The sequence below is a fragment of the Cataglyphis hispanica genome, chromosome 1, assembly GCF_021464435.1.
Source record: "Cataglyphis hispanica isolate Lineage 1 chromosome 1, ULB_Chis1_1.0, whole genome shotgun sequence".
Taxonomy (NCBI): Eukaryota; Metazoa; Arthropoda; class Insecta; order Hymenoptera; family Formicidae; genus Cataglyphis; species Cataglyphis hispanica.
In genome coordinates this window covers 1051924-1057923 of record NC_065954.1, presented here as the reverse complement: position 1 = coordinate 1057923, position 6000 = coordinate 1051924, and positions in this window count along the sequence as shown.

Below are 6000 nucleotides of genomic sequence, written 5' to 3'. Positions count from 1 at the left end.
CAACAGTTTTAACTTTAACGCACTATCAGTAATTTTTAATATTTTTTTTCTTGTTTGTTTCTTGGTTGTACTTTAAAAAAGAACACATTGTTTTGTTCTTTAAAATTACACATTTTTGACACTCTGCAGCTCGATAAAAAAACTCGAAAAATTCAACTTAAATACCTAAATACTTAATTCCATAAACTACAATATTTTGCTTACAAAATGCTATTTTTTAAATTTTTTACAATTTTTTGATCGAATTACACTAGTTTGAAATCTGTATTTTTTAAAAATGAAAAAATGATAAAAATTTTTTTAAAATCATCAATAGAGTTATAGTCAATATTTCAAGCTTTAAAATGCTTTCTTCATTTTTTGTCTACGATGCTTTTTGGCGGAGTATCGATTATTTCTAAGAAATACAGTTTAGCTTCAAAATCGTGTAACTTATAAAAAAAAAGAAAAATTTTTAAAAAAGCATCTTGTAAGCAAAATAGAAATGTAGTTTATGGAACATGGGATAAATTTTTTAAAAGAAATTTTTTTATCGAGTTGCAAAGTGTAAAAATACTTAATTTTAAGAAACAAAACAATGTATTTTTTTTTAAAGAACAGAACAAGGAAAAAATAAAAAAACCATCGATAGCACATTAAAGTTGAAACTTCAAGCTTTAAAATGCTTTTTTAATTTTGTGTACGATGATTTTTCGTCGAGTTTCAACGATTTGAAAATAGCTCAATTTTTAGGATATAAAAAGTGTTACTTATTTTTTTAGCAGTATATTTTCATTCAATCTGTCATGCACATCAAATTTTTATACTTTGCTTCAATATAAGTGTTTTATGCGACATAGAGTTTACGAAAAATTGTCTTTCAAATTATATCTTGTAAGACATACTTTGCAAATTAGAAAAATTCTCCCCCTCCCTCTCCCCCTCTTCCCCCCTCTCACCGCTCTCTCTACCCCCTCCCTCCCTCCCTCTCTCTCTCTCATTTATCATATATAAAAGAGTGTACACAAAAAAATAATCAAACTTAAATAGTGTGAATACTCCTTGATGGACAAAATCGCTTTGCGTGTGTGCGTGCAAGCATACGTACATGAGAGTCTGAAATTTATCTGGGAAAAAAAAGACGTTTGCTATATACGAATATCATTTCTCAGGATTGACAGCACCAATCTTATTCAAACTGATTGCAATCGAAAACTTGCATTCATATTATATGATAAAAGTGCAATTAGATTTTTGATTACGGCTCTAGTTTCTAGACAGTTCCTAGAGAGCTCTAGTTCCTAGAGATATTTTAATCGAAAGTATTATAGACATAAAACTCCGGATAAGCTACTTGGTAGCGCCGCGGTCCTTACATAGGCAAAACTCTTGACAAGCCAGACAGATTTCTTTTATAATTGGCGTTTTTTTATGATCTTCGCGATGCTACCGCGTCGCTTGATATTTTACATCTATATTATTCGGGAACTGCAAAAAAAATTTAGATTAATTACCAATAATTTGTCTTTATTACCTTTATTAAAAGTTGAATTATATAATTTATATTTTTTGCTTTATTTATATATTTAATGATGAACTAGATAAACAGCAACGATTACTTATCAATAGATTTTGAACATGGATTTTAAAATAACATAACGACATTAAAGTAATGGATAATTATAAATGAATGAGAAATATTGTGGATGCAGAGTCTGAATAACTCATTGCCAGTGATAAGTGCAGTCGCTTGGCAAGCGAAAAAGGATTTGAGTCTCGATTTGGGACATTGCCTTGATATTTTTCTCGTTATTGCCTTTTTAGGAAGGTAAAGAGGAATTTATTATAAAAAACTCGAATTGATATTTGTACTTGGTATAAAACTTGTTGAGATGGTTTATCCCGCATTGATAAGTATCCATGTATAAACGCTATATCTGGAAACTTCTGATTGGTAGATATGTGTTTGGTAGTTATGTATCTGTGTATATGTGAAATCATCTTCTGTTATTAGAATCAGTCGAGTGTGCTCTTTTATAAAAACAAAAAATTTGTCTTTGTTATTAAATAATAGATATTTTTCTGCCTGTTATACTTCTCGCTACAAGTTATTTGTTCACAAAATAAAATCTAGAATTAAATCAAAAAATTTAGCAGTCTGTGCACAATAATCAATTCATAGAAAAATTATTTTTTTTGAAAGTGATGTATTACCATCTGCGTTCTTATTAGATAGTAAATATTTAAACTTGTGATTAAAAATAAAGAGTGTCTTCTGAAATGCGTTGAAAGTATTGACAGTACTATTTTTGCATTTCAAAATTGTTTTCAGCATGCTGCAAGAAAATAATAATTTTTTTTAATTACCTTAATACTTTTTTAACTTTTAAAGTAAATACTTTTTAATGAAACTAGATTCTAGGAAATTGCTTATTTCCGGCTAATTTTGCACATACTGAGGTAGTGTGAATTCAGTAATGCATATGGCAGTTTCGTAATATGAGTAAAATAATAAGTTGAAAATACTTTTTTACTTAAAAAAAAAAGAAAATACTTTAGTAATGATATCCATCAAATAAATTACATACATTATAATAATAAAATTAAAATTAAAATAATAATACTAATAATAGAATTATTTATTATTTTATAATTAATAATATAGTATATTAAAAATATAATTATATATATTATTATAGGAGAGGTCTCGTTTGTCTACATTCCGGATTGCCTACAGAGCGATTACCTACAAGCATTATTATAAGTACATGTCGGCTAGTTTCATGTTCTACAATTAAATAATTAATTAAAAATTAATTATAAACTAACAAATAAAAATAAATGCACTACAATCATCTACAAATAAAATACAATTGATTTCACACATAATTATTTAAAAAAAGTGTTAGTCATCGGCTAACATCATACGAATGTGTATAATGTGTATGTGCGCAATAATGTCATGTGTACAAAACGTTAATATGAATTTCTTATATTGTGTGCACAATAATGTTATGTGTACAATGTGTTTGTGCACAATAATGTCATGTGTACAATGTGTTTGTGCACAATAATGTCATGTGTACAGTATGTGAGCACAATAATGTCATGTGTACAATGTGTATGTGCACAATAATATCATGTGTACAATATGTATGTGCACAATAATGACATGTGCACAAACGTACGTTCGTATTTTTTATTTTTATGTGTGTACAATAATGCTTGTAGGCAATCGCTCTGTAAGCAATCGGGAATGTCGGCAATTGAAGCTGTCGGCAAAACGTTGTAGGCAAACGAAGCTGTAGGTAATCGGGAATGTAGGCAAACGAAGCCTCCTCTTATTATATAATGTATTATGTGTATAGTATAAATATTATACATATGTTATACATTAATATTAGAAATATTTATAATATTAATGTACTAATTTACTATTATACATATAATATATTATATATTATACATTAATATTATAAATATTTATAATATTAATGTATTAGTTTACTATATATATATATTATATATTACACATTATATATTATAATTTATTATTATATTATGTTATATATAGCAGGAACATATACAGAATGTCTGATAATAATCTCTCCACTCGTAATGGCCAAATAGAGCGGATTAAATCAGGCAGGAAAGTTTTCACTATTTTTTCGTATAACGCTTAATAAAAAAATTATTGAGTAAAATCTGGCCAATCACCGCCAATCTTTAGCCGCACGCACATCGATGAGCCACGCGTCTGATAGTGTATGAGAACGCTCCACAACTACGGCGGCGCACCACTACTAAGCACGCGGCTCACTGACGTGTGCCCGGCTAAAGATCGTCGATGATTGGCCAGATTTTATTCAATAATAATTCTTTATTAAGCGTTATACAAAAATTATAAAGAATTTTACTGCTTGGTTTAATCCGTTTTATCTGCAAATGACCTTCAAATGACCTTAAAAATGACCTTAAAGGGCAAATCTAAGGTCACTATTAGATAGCCCCCTTTATTCCCTACAACTTTTATCCGAGTCGTTTTCCTTTAAACGTTGATCCTGAAAAGTTATGAGGGTGGAACTTTTAAAATGGGACACCCTGTATACATATATATATATATATATATATATATATATATATATACAGAGTGTCCGGCGTCAATCGCATCACCGGTCGTGTGCAGATAGAACAGGTAAAACTGAAGACAAAAGTCCTGTACCACTTTGCTATTTTTGTAATAATTTTCGAGAAATTAATTAAAAAAGATCGACCAATTCGCGTGCGTAATAAGCGCGCAGTAAGAAGGCACAACCCATTGATGTGTGGTTGCTAAGATGCGAGAATTCATTGTTATGTATCGCTCGTATGTAACCGTTGTCATTTGTAGAGAGATCCTGCCAAAATTTTGTCGCGCGCCTAGCGATCACAAACTTTTGGGTCGTCCTTTCTCGTCGCGCTCTTATATTCACGCAAATTGGTCGATCTTTTTTAATTAATTACTCGACAATTATTATTGCAAAAATAGCAAAGTGTTACAGGACTTTTCTCTTCAGTTTTACCTGCTCTACCTGCACACGACCGGTGATACGATTGACGCCGGACATCCTGTATATATATATATATATATATATATATATATATATATATATATATATATATATATAGGGTGTCCTGCAAAGATTGTGTTAGCGCTCATGAGCAGGTAGAGGAGAGTAAACTGAACAGAAAAGTTCTTTACCATTTTGCAATTTTTGCAATAATTATTGAAATATTAATTAAAAAGTATTGGCGAGTGAGCACGCATTTCGCACGGCTATCAAGCGTCTAGACCATGAAACGTACACTTTAGGCGTGACAGCGGCGGGTTTCATAAAAGACTTTTCTGTTCAATTTACTGTCCTCTACCCGCTTACCAGCGTTGGCACAATCTTTGCAGGACACCCTGTATATATATATAGGGCACGCGTTTCGCGCGGCTACCGCGTGGCTAGACCATGGGATATACGCTTTAGATGTGACAGCGGCGAGTTTCATAGTGTTGCACGGCAACGAAAAGTTTGGCCTCGTTATAAGACCGCTCACGAGCGTTGGCACAATCTTTGCAGGACTCCCTGCATATATGTATATATGTCCCAGATTAATGGGGACAAGACTCGTGTGCAGATAGAGCGGATCAAACTGAGATAGAGCGGATCAAACTGAGTGAAAAATCTTTTATTATTTTTTTGTATAACACTTAATAAAAAAATTATTATTGAGTAAAGTCTGGCCAATCATCGCTGATCTTTAGCCAGGTGCACGTTGGTGAGCCGCGCACCTGGTAGAATGCATGAGCACTCAGCTGTTACACGCGGCTTACAATGGGTGATCCAGAACTACCGTGCGTCCTTAAAATGTATTTTTGAATGAATTCAAAGACGATTTTTTTCTGTACAAAAATTTTGTTTGAAGCTTAGTTTTTAAATTATGAAAAAAATAGTTAGCAAATTACGAGATGAGTACAGAAGGCAAAGGCGCAGCTCACTGTCCGATGCAAGTGCTTACGTGAGGCGCTCTGATCGAGCACTACAGCGCTGCTGCTTTTTCTTTTTATAATTTGAGAACTAAGCTTTAGACAAAATTTGGGTACAGTTCCGAAAACAATAAATCTCCGATTGCGCTGAAATTTTAACCAAAACTTGTTTTTGACTTGAGTATAAAGCATCTTGAGGGTTTTTCACCGATGAGGCCCCGTTTGCCCTCTAAGCCCCCTCAAAGTTTCAAACAGTTTTGCTGCATATATTCGAAAATATTGATTTTAGAAAAAAAAGTTTCAAACAAAAAATGAAGCTATTAAAAAACTGAACAAAAAAGGTTATACAGGTAAAGGTTCCACATGAGTTTACAAGTTTTCATGCTAAGAAAGGTTCAATCCAATCCAATGTGTCTAATTTTAACAGTAGTGGAGAAGGCAGGGGGTAGGACATATTGTTTCCACACATACACGTTTTAATGCGAAAGTTCCACATGGGTTTACAA